The sequence below is a fragment of the Mixophyes fleayi genome, chromosome 3 (assembly GCF_038048845.1).
Source record: "Mixophyes fleayi isolate aMixFle1 chromosome 3, aMixFle1.hap1, whole genome shotgun sequence".
Taxonomy (NCBI): domain Eukaryota; kingdom Metazoa; phylum Chordata; class Amphibia; order Anura; family Limnodynastidae; genus Mixophyes; species Mixophyes fleayi.
The window spans coordinates 177,623,977-177,638,261 of record NC_134404.1 but is presented as its reverse complement, the minus strand read 5'-3'; positions in this window follow the sequence as shown (position 1 = coordinate 177,638,261).

Sequence of the window (14,285 nt, the reverse complement as noted above, 5' to 3'; positions counted from 1 at the left end):
TGCTGTGTTTTCAAACATTTTTTAAATATCCTCCTGTATACTAGACTGAAGAGATTCAATAAATGGATCCCATTTCCTATAGCATCTTTAAACCCCTCTTTCAATATCTGGTAAAGTGGCTCTTCTATCAAGATATAATGTGTTAAAGAGTTCTTGTTTTACTTCTAAAAGGGAAGGAGGAGACGGGAAAAACCAATGTCGGAAAATTGCTAATTTAGCAATGATAAGAGTAACTGTAAGAAACGGTTTTACATCTTGGGATTCTCTAGGGGGGATAAGGGAGGTCCAAATATCAAAATGACATAGAAAAATTGCATGTTTATCAATTGGTAGGGAGGAACCCAAGACCAAGGATAGGAAGCTTAAAATTGTATCCCAGAATTTTCCTACATTGCCAAACATTATGATAAAAGGATGCATATGTTTGTTTACGTTTGGGGCAACCCGAGTCGTTTGGAATATAATGTCTTCTTTGAGATTGAGATATATAGGCCCGATTTATAAATCGTCAATGAATCTTCTGTAATCTAGTGGAATGAAGTCACTTCAATATGTTGTCATTATATTTAACCAAATCTGTTACAGAGCTAACTAGGAGAAAATCCCAAGCATATTTTTGACATTTCTGAAGGAAGAAAATCGGAATATAAAAATCTGATTCGAAATTTTCAATTTCTGGAAAAGTGCAATAAATCATCTAATGTGCTAGATGCTGGGAGAGACATCTTGACTGTATGTGACATAATATAATGGTAAAACTGTAGATACATAAAAAAGTGAGTATTATGTAAATTGAATTTTTCTTTAAGTTGTTGAAAGGCAAGTAAAGTGCCTCCAGGATCAAATACATCTTTTATTGATGCAATTCCCTTAGATTTCCAGTAGGAGAAACACTTGTTATCTAGACCTGGGGGGAACTGTTTGCAATCTTATCAACCGAGCAATGGGTCTGTTCTTGTTCAGTATGTAGATGTTTTATGGCTGTGTTCTGATTCGTTTATGTCACCAGTGTCTGATATTAAACACTTGTTGCTTCATCTCTCACTAACAGGACACAAGGTTGCAAAGGATAAATTACAGCCATGCCAGACAAAGGTCAGATAATTGGGACACTGTCTCACCCAGGGGCATTTGACAACAGACAGGATTAAGGCTATACAAGGCATAACATTCCTGCAACACTAGCAACAGATTTCTGGATACCAAGTTTTTCTCGGTGGTAGTCATTTTAGCGTTGCTTATAATCATGACCACATGTATACCGACAAAACAATTCCGATTACAAGAGAAGCGATAAGAAGTAAATGCAGACTTACCATAATAAAGACACAGCACATGCCCGACACGCCTCCTATTTTCCGATTGCAGTAAATGCAGGCAGTTCTAATTTACATCACATAGCATGGCGACACACAAGCATTGTGGGGAAGTGTTTTCAACATAAGTGAAAGTATTGTGGGAGGGTGGTAATGGGCTTTTAATATAGTGCAGATAGTGGTAATAATACAATAAATAATACAATAAAGGTTAATAATCCATAGCAAAGAAAAATAAAACAAAAAACCCAGAATAGAATGCCTTATGCCCTAAAGGCAGCATTCAAGCAAAGGTAGCATACCTTATGATTTTTCACAAATTGCACTTTATATAACCTATTTTGGTATCCAGAACTTAACCTAAGATATTAGCAATACAGACTTTCCTGGAAAAGTGCTTCTTATCCAAAAGAGTTATGAAATAATCCTACCAGATCCTGGTAGAGTGAGGGTAGGGGCTAATCATTTAATGATGGGTGGGAAATATTAATTTATTGGGTGGGGGCTATTTATTTAATGGTGGGCAATATTACATTTAATACTGAGGTTATATTTGGGTTTATTAATTTAAAGGTTCAGTAATGGTGGTATTAATTTAGTGCTGGGGTGTTTAGGGGCTATTAACTGAACATGGGACTGAGGTTGGAGAGAAAGAGGGACATTTTTTAAATGTGAATATATAATTTTTGAAATGCTGGACTGTTTGGGAATAAATAGGTTTATTAATTAAATGTGGATAATATTAATTTACTGTTAGGGCTGGTTGGGGATATTGCTCTATTTAATAACTGTGAATACTATTAATTTAATGTTGGGGCTGGATAAGGGGGTATATAAATTAATTTATTAAATGTGAATTCCATTAGTTTAATGTTGGGCCAGACAGCAGGGAGGGGGACTAATTATTAAAATTTGTGTTTTTTATTTAATGCTGGGGCTAGTTAGGGGGAGGTTGACGTAGAATTTTCACTCATTGCTAGGCTTTAGGTATTTCTTGAACCTATATTTTTTCCAAATAGGGATTCACAATTCCAGGATCCAGAAAAACAGCAACTGAGCTGCTACTGACACCAAACATACATCTCAAAAATATAATACAGAAGTATAATACAGCTCCTTTGCTGGTTATAGCAGTGTGCTGGGGGATTTTTCACTGTGTTTTTGTCCTTGCTGGATAACCCCAGAAATTTCTATCTCAAAATTGACTGAACAGATTGCCAGAAATATTCTAGGAAAAAAATAACTTGCAACTTGTTTATACTATTCCAAAGTTATTAGAATCTAATAGCCCCACAGATAAACACTATCACTAACACAGCTATCACCATCAGTATAACCCGTAACCAAGTAGAAGAAGGTAATGTACACTATATGGACAAAAGTATTTGGATGCTTGACCATTACACCAACATGGACTATAATGACATTGTATTCAAATACATATACTTTAATAAGGAGATGTTTCCTCTTTTGCAGCGATAACAGCTCCCACTCTTCTTGGAAGGGTTTCCACAAGACGTTGGACTGTTTTTGTGGGAATTTGTGCCCATTCATTGTGTAGAGCATTTATGAGCTCAGGCACTGATGTTGGATGAGAAGGCCTGGCTCGCAATCTCTGTTCCAGTTCATCCCAAAGTTGCTCGATGGGGTTACGTTCAGGGCTCTGCATGGGCCAGTCAAGTTCTTCCACACTGAACTCATCAAACCATGTCTTTGTAGTTCTTGCTTTGTGCACTGGGACACCGTGATTTTGCAATAGAAAAAGGCCTCCTTCAAACTGTTTGCTATCTATTTATATACTTTTTTCCATTTATTTCCTAGCACCTGATTTTAGGTGTATTCCTTTTGTGGTTTCTTCCCCAAACTGTTGCCACAAAGTTGGAAGCATAGCATTGTCCAAAATGACTTGATATGCTGAAGCATTAAGATTGCCCTTCACTGGAGATAAGGGGCCTAGCCCAAACCCTAAACAACAGCCCCATGCAATTAGTCCTCCTCCACAAACCTTCACAGTTGGCATAATGCAATAAGGCAGGTAATATTCTCCCGGCATCTCCCAAACCCAGACTCATCCATCTGACTTGAAATGCAGAAAGCAGAGAGTCATCACTCTACAGAGCACATTTCCACTGCTCCACAGTCCAGTGTCGGTGTGCTTTACACCACTCCATCCGAGGCCAATGCCAAGACCTGCATGCAGCTGCTCAGCTTTGGAAATCCATTCCATTAAGCTCCTGCTGCACAGTTTTTGTGCTTACATTAATGTCAGTGGAAGTTTGGAACAGTTTAGCTATGGAATCAGCAGAGCATTATCGATTTTTCCGCACCATGTGCCTTAGCAGTTTTTGACCCCGCTCTGTGATTTTACGCGGTCTTCCACTTATTGCCAAAGTGGCAATAAGCGGAAGACCACGTACCGTGTTAGTGCAAAGGTGGCATCCTATCACAGTACCACGCTTGAAGTCACTGATCTCTTCAGAACAATCCATTTTGTATCACAAATGTTTGCAAATGGAGACTACATGGCTAGGTACTTGATTTTATACACCTCTGGCAAGGGGTCTGATTGAAACATCTCAGTTCAGTAATTAACAGGTGTGGCCAATTACTTTTGTTCATATAGTTTAAGTATATTAATGAGATATTTGAGGGAAAAAGAGGAGACCAATGTGCTGTATTTCTGTAATTTTAAGAAGATAAATCATCCCTACTGTCAGCAATATATTGCTGAAAATGTGTTTGTAGAAAAAAAAAAAAGTATTTGGCTCTTTCGTACAATACAAAGAGTATCTCTGTCTATTTCACTGTGAAGCTTTCTTTAACAAGTAAAGTAAACCATGTACAGAGAGTAGGAAACTTACCACCAACATCACATAGAGAAATACTTTTCCTACAAATTCCTTCAGTTTTTCCATATGCTACTATGTATTTTTACATACAACATGTACTCACAAGCATGTGTTAAATGTCTTAATGACTAAATCTACAAGGCGAATATATAGTACATACAGATTCTGACAGCTAGTTGGAGTTCTTCTGTGACCGTGACATAGGGTACTGGTCATCTCTCTTGATAACACAATTGATGCTAAGTATATTAATACATTAGTATGGGTAGAATCATTTTCCTGCAATATGCCCTGTCTGGAAGTTTGATTAAATCTCTTCTATTGCTTTAACAAGCTGGATGAAATTATAGGAATGATCCTAATGTTTCATTATGTAGCAATGCTATAAATTTGAGCTAAGTTTCAGTTCTTTTCATAGTACGACCTAGATAGCTGCTTCATCTTTTTTATTGTTATTCAGTTTTTAGTTGAATTTCTTGCAGCATTTGTTTCATTTGAATATGTACTTTTTTGCCATTTCTATTAATTTGTTATAAAACTACCTTCTCACATAATCAAAATCCTGAAGTGTCTCTTACTGCTTGATTAACTTTAGTTATGATTCCCTTCAATCTATAAATGTGTTTCTGGTGGTGCTATGTGAAAAAGGGGTTATTGAAACAGATGAAACACATGCAAAGTGAGGAAAAATAGATCAGAAATCACATCCACATTGCTACAATAAGCCTTATAAATGGTAGTTTTTAGTGAGATCTGGAAACTATTCAAGTGATGATAAAGCTCTTGACATACAATAGTTTTATTTCAACTTGCTGCTTATGAGTTTTAAAGACATCACATTACAACTAGGGGATAGATTAATCAAACCTTCCAAAAAGGAAAAGTGGCAGTGTTGCCCACAGCAACCAATCAGATTCTTGCCATTATTATTTAGCATGTAGCTAGTATGTTATTAGAAGGTTTTATAAATCAACCCCTAGATAGGTATTGCACATCTGAATTTCAGTTTGAGCTTTTCATCCATTCATTTAGACTACCAGCGTGAGGATTGAGACAATGAATGTGAATGACCTCGTTTTTTTAAAAAAAATAAAAAAGCATTTTTCAATCAATAGGACCAGATATAAAATATAATGTCCTCAATTCCTACCACCAATAGAAACACAAGGATTGTATGCCCGGCATCTGTGTAGTTCAGGAGTTACTCACTGCCAGGAGCAAGAGGTCTGAAAATAAACTGCTTCTGTTACAATGTTTGCAGTACAGCTGAGTGTAGTGTTTGTGTGTGGGGTTGATTGCACTTTAGAAATGGTTGTATTGCTAATGATGGTTGATAAAGTAACTAGCACTATACTATACAGTATTTATACAGTCATAATCAGGCCTGAAGAGAAGTGTGTGGAGGGGCTATAGCCAGTTTGAAGAAACACCTCAAAGGGACGAAGCTATTCAGTAGATCTGTTTGTGGCATTCAGGCGCAAGGAAGAGGGGAGCAACTACAGACCAGTGAGCCTTACATCAGTAGTAGGGAAATTGATGGAAACACTCTTAAAAGAAGGAGCTGTAGAATATCTCAAATCCGGTAATATACAGGATCCCAAGCAGCATGGATTTACTGGAGGGAAATCATGTCAAACAAATCTTATTGACTTTTTTTTACTGGGTAACTAAAGTAATAGCTCAAGTTGAGGGAGGGGGTGTAGATGTAGCTAATCCAGACTTTAGTAAGGCTTTTGACACTGTCCCACATCACAGACTATTAAATAAACTTGAAAGGTTTGATTTGGATTCTAAGATGGTTGAATGGATAAAATCTTGGTTGCAGGATAGAAAACAGAGAGTTGTAGTAAATGGAGTGCATTCACAGGAGGGAAAGGTTACCAGTGGTGTACCCCAAAGATCTGTACTTTGAACCAGTGCTTTTTAATGTCTTTATTGGTGACATTGCAAATGGTATTGAAGGGAAAGTATGCCTTTTTTCAGACAAACATAGGTAGTAGGTAAATAAACAAGGAGGGGTAAAACAAATGAATGATGATCTAGACAGACTACAGGAATGGTCAAGAGTGTGGTAACTACAGTTTAATGCCAAACAATGCAAAATCATGCACTAGGGTCTCAAAAACCTAAAGGCTAAATATAGTATTAATGGCACTATAATTGAAACTACTATTTCAAGTGACTTAAAGGCAGGTAATCAATGTAACAAAGCAATGATAAGGTCAAGTCAAATGCTTGGTTGCATAGGGAAAAGAATCAGTAGAAGAAAGAAAGAAGTAATAATGCCACTGTATACTACAGGTCATTGGTACGGCTTCATCTAGAATAATGTGTTCAGTTCAGGAGGCCATATCTCCAGAAGGATATAAATACATTAGAGACTGTACAAAGAAGGACAACTAAAATGGTGCACGGCTCACATCACAAAACTTACCCGGAGAGACAAAAAGATCTTAATATTTATAGTTTGGAGCAGAGAAGGAAAAGGGGGGACATCTTAGAAACTTTCAAATATATTAATGGTTATAACAAAGTACAGAATGGAAACATTCTTCAAAGGAAGAGAAATATTAGAACACGAGGACATGCTCTGAAGCTCAAGGGAAGTAGGTTCAGAGGAAAGTTGAGAAACGGTAGTGGATAAGTGAAATAGCCTCCCATCAGAGATTGTAGAGGCTTATAGAATAGAGCAATTTAAACATGCTTGGGATAGACATAAGGGTATCCTTACAAAGATTAAAGGACCAAATAGGGTTTGAGGTTACCATAGGTTAATTAAAAGATGAGCAGACTGGATGCCGTCAAATTCTATTTTCTATGTTTCTAGGTGTATGGTTCCAAGCTCTCCAGCCCTAGGATCCGAGGTGAGCTGTGTTTTGGGAGACTTATTTGCACATGTACAGTACCCTAGAATAACGTCACCAATAAGCATCTATCTGGATGCAAATTATTTTTGTTCTAGTTCACCTATTTAATAGGACTAGGTCATTCTGGAGTACACTTGTGATGTTATTAGTGGCATGAAGCCAAGCCAAATAAGTCAGTAAACTCCACTACAATCAACAACAATCTGTCCTCCCGTAGCCCGAAGTGATGAATGATTAAAGGGTGCACAGAAAATACTCTAGCTCCAGGGTATAGGTTGTAAAATTGTTAATGTCAATATGGTAAGAACTCCAATTTATAGACCATTTCAATATACCTCCTTCAACTATGCTGTCACTGTTCTAGCTTCTCTCAGACATCTCCAGGGGCAACCTGGGGCTTCCCCCTGCTTCTTCAGACTGCACTGGATCACCCCCCCCCCTTTGCATACTGTGTGCTGACCCATCTTTACACGCTGCCTAGCGGCCAGGAGGGGATTAGCTACATGTGCCTGCACTGTGCTGATTTGCCTCAGTGGAAGAAGCCAGCCACAGGAGAAGAATGAGAGAGATCATGACCTCAGCATGAGGCATGGGCACGTCTGGTGGTTCCAAAGACATGTCTACAGTGCTATATTCATGAGACAGTTTCTAGTACTCTGACTGAAGGAAAAATTATTAAGAATATTGGAAAATCTAGGTTAATCTATTGTAAGCTATTGTATGGTTTATTTGTGTTATTTTTTTCCAGGCCATGTGATGTCACGGGTAAAACAGTTTACAACTTTGCTTAAATGATGAAACAACATTGTCCCAACACTGAGGCACAGTGCAGTAAACTTCAATTTTTATTTATTTATATATTAATTTGTGCGGTACAACCAAACAAATCTGAAAAATTGTGGTAAATATTTTTTTTAAAAAAAATATGCAAGCACCATGTTGTTTAACTCACAAAATGAATAACTGGTTATTTCATCTCTCCAAAATTAAATCTCCTTTGAGAAATGAGAAAAATCATTTTGTAACAAAAGTACATAATTTAAGATGAATTGCTTTAGCTGAATGTCACTTTGTAACAATATATCAGGGGGTTTTCTACATAAGAGTTAATGTGTTCTTCTCTTTTGAAAGTGAATGTGTTCCCTGACTTGAATAACTGTCTGCATCATTTTAAGAATTTCAGAACTATTAGGACTGTTTTAGGTTTATCTTTGAAGGCTTAGGGTATGTATTTTTGGATATTTATACATCATCCAGTGGTGTTACACTAGTCAGGGTAAGCAGACCTCAAAATAGAAATACGGAATATTTTGTCTATACTCACTGGACTGCTGGACAGACCAAATATGAAACAATTGTTCTGTTCATCATCTATTTTGGTAGCGGGCAACCTGACATTCAAACACTCAAAAGGGCAGCATATTATCATTCATTTCAAGAATTAAGAAACAGCACTTAAAAGGCAAATACAAGTCTCTCACTTACTCCAAAATTCTACTACATGATATTCAGATCTGCACACAAGCCACTTAGACCTTCCCCCACACCACTCAGACCACGACACATGTACCCCACATGCCACTCAGACCACTGCACATGCCATTAAGAGCGGTGTTCAGCTGAGATAGGATGTTCGTGCAAAGTTCCTTAGTCTATCAAATGGGGTCACCACTCACAAGTGATTTTCAGGCATCTCTGCCTCGCTATTCTGGCGCACTACGTCTGGGACTTTCAAGTTATTGGCCTTCTGGCCAGAGGATAAACTTAGTCTGTCTAAAATTGGGTTGGAGGACCCAACTATACTCAGCGCCTGATTAAGGGTTCTGGCCGCCCTAGGATAATACATCCATAGCGCCCCCTAACCCCCCCTCCAAATGTATAGGTGTATAGCAATACTCCTGAGTATAAATATTCAGGAGAATTCTCCAATATACAAATTTAAACAGACTGTGCCATTCTCTCTTACTTGTTCTTGTTCTTCTCTCTTTCTTGTTCTTGCAGTTTTGTTGTCTTCTAGCGGGCATCTGGAAAGTTGGGGTCCTGTTTTGAAAATGCAAAATTGTATTACAATGCAAAATGTTAGTGCTGCTCTATTTTTTATATACCACCTCTGTCACTTTCATTACTTTCTCTTCAACCATATACATCACCCCCCCACAGCCAATTTCATTGCCTCAAACCACCCTGCAGCCCCTTTTTTATTACCTTAACCCCACCCACCAGCCACTTTCATTATCCCAACACCCCTCCACAGCCATTTTTATTAACTCAACCCCCCCTTGCAGCCATCTTTATTACCGCAACCCCCCTGCAGCCATTTTCATTACCACAACCCCCCCCCCCCGCAGCCATTTTCATTACCACAACCCAGGTGCGGGCTGGGAGAGGCATGGCCGGGGGGCACACAGGCGGCCGCATCTCATGAAAAGGGATGCAGCCGCGTCATTGATGACGAGGCCACATTCCCTGTCATGTGATGCGGCCGCCTGTGTGCTGATGCGGCCGCATCTGATGTCAGGCTGTGGGGGAAAGTATTGTATTTTGCATCCGGGGGGCGGCCAGCCGGCCTACCCCCCCGGCCCTAATAGCGGCCTGACCCTGCCCACCTGCCCCCTGGGCCAGCCCGCCCCTGCCAGAACCCCCCGCAGTCATTTTCATTACCTCAAACCGCTCTGCAGCTACTTTCATTGCCTCAACCGCCACTTGCAGCCACTTTCTTTACCCCAACATCCCCCTGCAGCCACTCTCTTTACCCCATATCCCCCAGCAGTCACTTTTTTTACCCCAACATCCCCTGCATTCACTTTATTACCCCAACACCCTTCCGCAGCCATTTTCATTAGCTCAATCCCCCCCTTACAGCCATGTTCTTTATCGCAACCCCCCTACCACAGCCATTTTCATTACCTCAAACCCCCAGCAGTCATTTCCATTACCCCTCCCTGTCATGGTTGGCATTTGGGAAATTGATCCCTATGCTCTGCTGGACATGGCTTAGCCCACCCACAGGCGCAGAGTCTAACAGGCAGGTGGTTTTCACCAGGAACCCCCGCAAGGAGGTATGGATTTAACGTCACCAAACCTGCAGGTCGCGGTCCTGTGAGTGGGTGAACAGCAGAACGGTGTGGAGGAGCCAGGTAACATGGGTAGAAACAAACGAGGCACAAGGAGAATAGATGTCCTGTTGTACAACAAGAAAAAGCAGAGGCTGTCACAATGGTGTATCCAATGGTGATTGGTAGAGATACTGGAACAGCGGGAGTACAGCACTGGAGTATGCTGAGCACACGGGAAAGCAGAGGTAGCTGAGGGAGAACAGCCAATGAGTCACCAAGGCAGTTGCGGCTCACAGTGATAACGGTTAGAGAACTGGAGCTATCACGATGAAGTACATCAGAGATGGTATAGAAGTACTAAAGCAGCAATAGTTCAGTACAGCAGGAGACTGAGAGTAAACTGACGTGGTGAAGGTAACTCATAGTAACAGCCGATGAGTCACAATAGTAGGAGCGGCTCTAAGTGGTAGCGATGAGAGAACTGAAGCTGTCGCGATGAAGTACACTGGAGATGGTTGTAGCAGTGCTGGAGCAGCAATAGTTCAACACAGCAGGAGACTGAGAGCAGACTGGAACACAGGCAAACCACGAGGAGAACAGGAACCAGAACCACAGGCTACAGGAAGTGAGGTATCAGACAGGTGAATCCAGGAGCTTTAAATAGTGCTCCAGAAGTGCTTAGCCAATGAAAAAGAGGGAGGAGGTCCTGAAGTGCAATAGGCTTGCACCTGCACAGATCTGAATATAGCTGAATGAATGAATGATGTTAGTCTGATGCTGGAACATGGCAGTTTCCAGATAAATGAAATGCGAGTAACGGGACAGGTACTACTTGCGGGACCGAAGCGTTACACTCCCACAGACATTTTCATTACCTCAAATCCTGCTGCAGCCATTTTCATTACCTCAACCCCCCCACAGACATTTTCATTACCTCACCCCCCCTGCAGCTATTATCCTTACCTCCCCCCATGCATCCAATGCCCCCTACAGAAATTTTCCTTACTTCCCGCCCAGCATCCATTCCCCCCCTGCAGTTGTTTTTCCTCCCCTATCCCCTTTGCAGCTCTTTTCCTCAACCCCTTTACCTTCCCCATGCAGCCAATGCCCTCCCTTCAGCAATTTTACTTACTTCCCACCCTGTACCCAATCCTCCTGCAGCTAATTTTCTTACCACCCCTGCAACTATTTTCCTCAGCTACCTCCTAGCACAGTGATGGCTAACCTGTGACACTCCAGGTGTTGTAGTTTCACAACACCTGGAGTGTCACAGGTTAGCCATCACTGTCCTAGCAGCTATTTTCTTCACCCCCCTGAAGCTATTTTCCTCTTTTTCCTCAACCCCCTTTAACTTCCCCCATGCAACCAATGCCCCTCTTCCGCAATATTCCTTACTTCCCACCCTGCATCATTCTCCGCCTGCAGCTATTTTACTCACCACCCCCTGCAGCTATTTTCCTCACCACCCCCTCTGCAGCTATTTTCCTCAACCCTGCTCCCCCTGCAGCTATTTTCTTCAACTACCTCCCCCCACGCAGCTAATTTCCTCTTTTCCTCAGCCCCTCTACTCACTTACCTTGATACAGTATGCTTTTTTTTCTGCGTAACAGGCAGCCTGACTGCAAATCCAATTTTGTTAGCTGCCTTACTGTGCTGTGGGCTGAGAATACTTATTCAAGTCTCATGTGGTAATTTTGCAAAACCTGACTACGAGCTCCGTGGCTGCACTGACAGGCAGCTAACAGCATGGGATTTGCTGTCAGACTGCCTGTCTGCAAACTGACAGTCAGGCAGCCCTCATTTGACCAGGTGCTTGACTGCCACGGACCCAGCAGCACCGCTCCCCCTGGGACCCAGCGCCCCAGGCTGCAGCCTGATCAGCCTAATGGTTGATCAGGTCCTGGCTATACTCACCTAGGACAGTACTACACTTGACCTTAGCATGACTGAGGCTCTCTCCTTAATAAACATTGGAGGGGGAGGGAGTTGATTACTGAGTTAGCGACTCCAAAACCATTGAAGTCACAACAGCAGTATTAGATTAATCAGATTGTAACAGAGCAGATGGTTGGCACCCCAGACGTAGTGTAGGAAAGGTTTACACATGCAAATCTTGTTTCAACAATATGCAAACATAAATCGCTACAACATATAGGTCACTAAATAACTATATCTCACTTTGAAATTAGGCACTGTGCTTCAGTGAAATGAGTTTTACTGGATAAATACTTTTGAGAGACAACCGGTTGCTTTCTTGTTAATGAGACAATTTCACTAAATGCTGTTGCAGCACATTTAACTAGACAAATCAATCACAACAGACTTTTAGTGCAATTATAAAACACTTATCACACAAAATAAGTAGAGTTGCAACAAGGATTAATCAAGCTTTTTCAGGTTAGATGCTTTAGGAGAAAAAACTAGACTAGGGTCACTTTATAATAGAAAAAGTCCACGGGAGTAAACTGTAATCCACAGATTAAAGCAAAGTTTCAGCTGGACACATAAAAATTATTAGAGATGGGCGGGTCCGGTTCCCCGAGAACCGAACCCACCCGAACTTTGGGTATCCGAGTACCGAGCTGAGTAACTCGGTACTCTCCCGCCCGCTCCGAATCCAAATCGAGGCCGAACGTCATTGTGACGTCGTCGGATCTCGTGGCTCGGTTCTCGCGATACTTCAAGATTATAAATACCTGCTTCCACAGCAATCCATCGCCATTTGACAGAGGGAGAGAGCAGGGTGTAGTCATAGGCTGATTAGAGCAGGGACAGAGAATACAATATTCTTATTCCAATTGCTGTAACAAAAATCGCTAGAGAAGAGAGGAGGATAGAGGTTTATTTTATTTTGTAATATTTGGCACTCCCTAGTGCTTTTGGGGTGTCCCCCATAATTGTTCATAAATATTTCTGGCTGTCAAAAGTCATATCTGTCAGCAGTATCTACCAAATAATTTTTAGCACTCCTCAGTGCTTTTGGGGTGTCCCCCATAATTGTGCATAAATATTTCTGGCTGTCAAAAGTCATATCTGTCAGCAGTATCTACCAAATAATTTTTAGCACTCCTCAGTGCTTTTGGGGTGTCCCCCATAATTGTGCATAAATATTTTTGGCTGTCAAAAGTCATATCTGTCAGCAGTATCTACCAAATAATTTTTAGCACTCCCCAGTGCTTTTGGGGTGTCCCCCATAATTGTGCATAAATATTTCTGGCTGTCAAAAGTCATATCTGTCAGCAGTATCTACCAAATAATTGTTAGCACTCCTCAGTGGTTTTGGGGTGTCCCCCATAATTGTGCATAAATATTTCTGGCTGTCAAAAGTCATATCTGTCAGCAGTATCTACCAAATAATTTTTAGCACTCCTCAGTGTTTTTGGGGTGTCCCCCATAATTGTGCATAAATATTTCTGGCTGTCAAAAGTCATATCTGTCAGCAGTTTCTTACCAAATAATTTTTACCACTACAAGTGTTTTGCGCTCAGAATGGATTCAAAGCAGTCCACATATGATCAGAATGAGCAACCAGGTTCTGTCACCAGTCCTGATGTTAGTGTTCCCAGTACGTCATTTGGCAAGGCAATGTCAAAGTACACAGTGTTTCGAAATCAGTCCAAAAAACAAAATTATTTTTTTTTTCACTGTGTTGAAGCAAAAAAGAAGTGTTACTGAGCAAAAGTTAAGTGCCAATAAAAAAAAAATTGCCAACATGCCATTCTACACACGCAGTGGCAAAGAGAGAATGAGGCCTTCACCTTTGGCTATTAGCGGCAGATCCCAAAAAGTTACTGAGCCTACAATTTGTGCACAACTACTGTTACGCCGAGCTGCAAGATAACAGTAAGGCATTAAAGGATAATGTTTGCTCTGAATCAGAAATTACACCAATCCCTGTGGAGAGTCCAGCCAACAGTGGGATGTCTAATCGTGAGCATTCTGTTAGTGTACTCATAAAGAAGGGCCCTTTCAGCAGTTCTGCTTATGTGTGCCTGAACAGCCCGAGTGTAGCGAGTGATACACCAAGTGAGGATGACACTTTGTCTTTAGAAGAGGATGTAGGGGAGATTTGGGTATCCAATGATGAGGATGCAGTTGATTGTGTAAGTCCTGCAGCAGTGTGGCACCAGTGGGAGCAGTTCTGGCATGTGAGGTTCTGGCACCAATATGCACTTTCCAAACACAAGCAGGGATGAC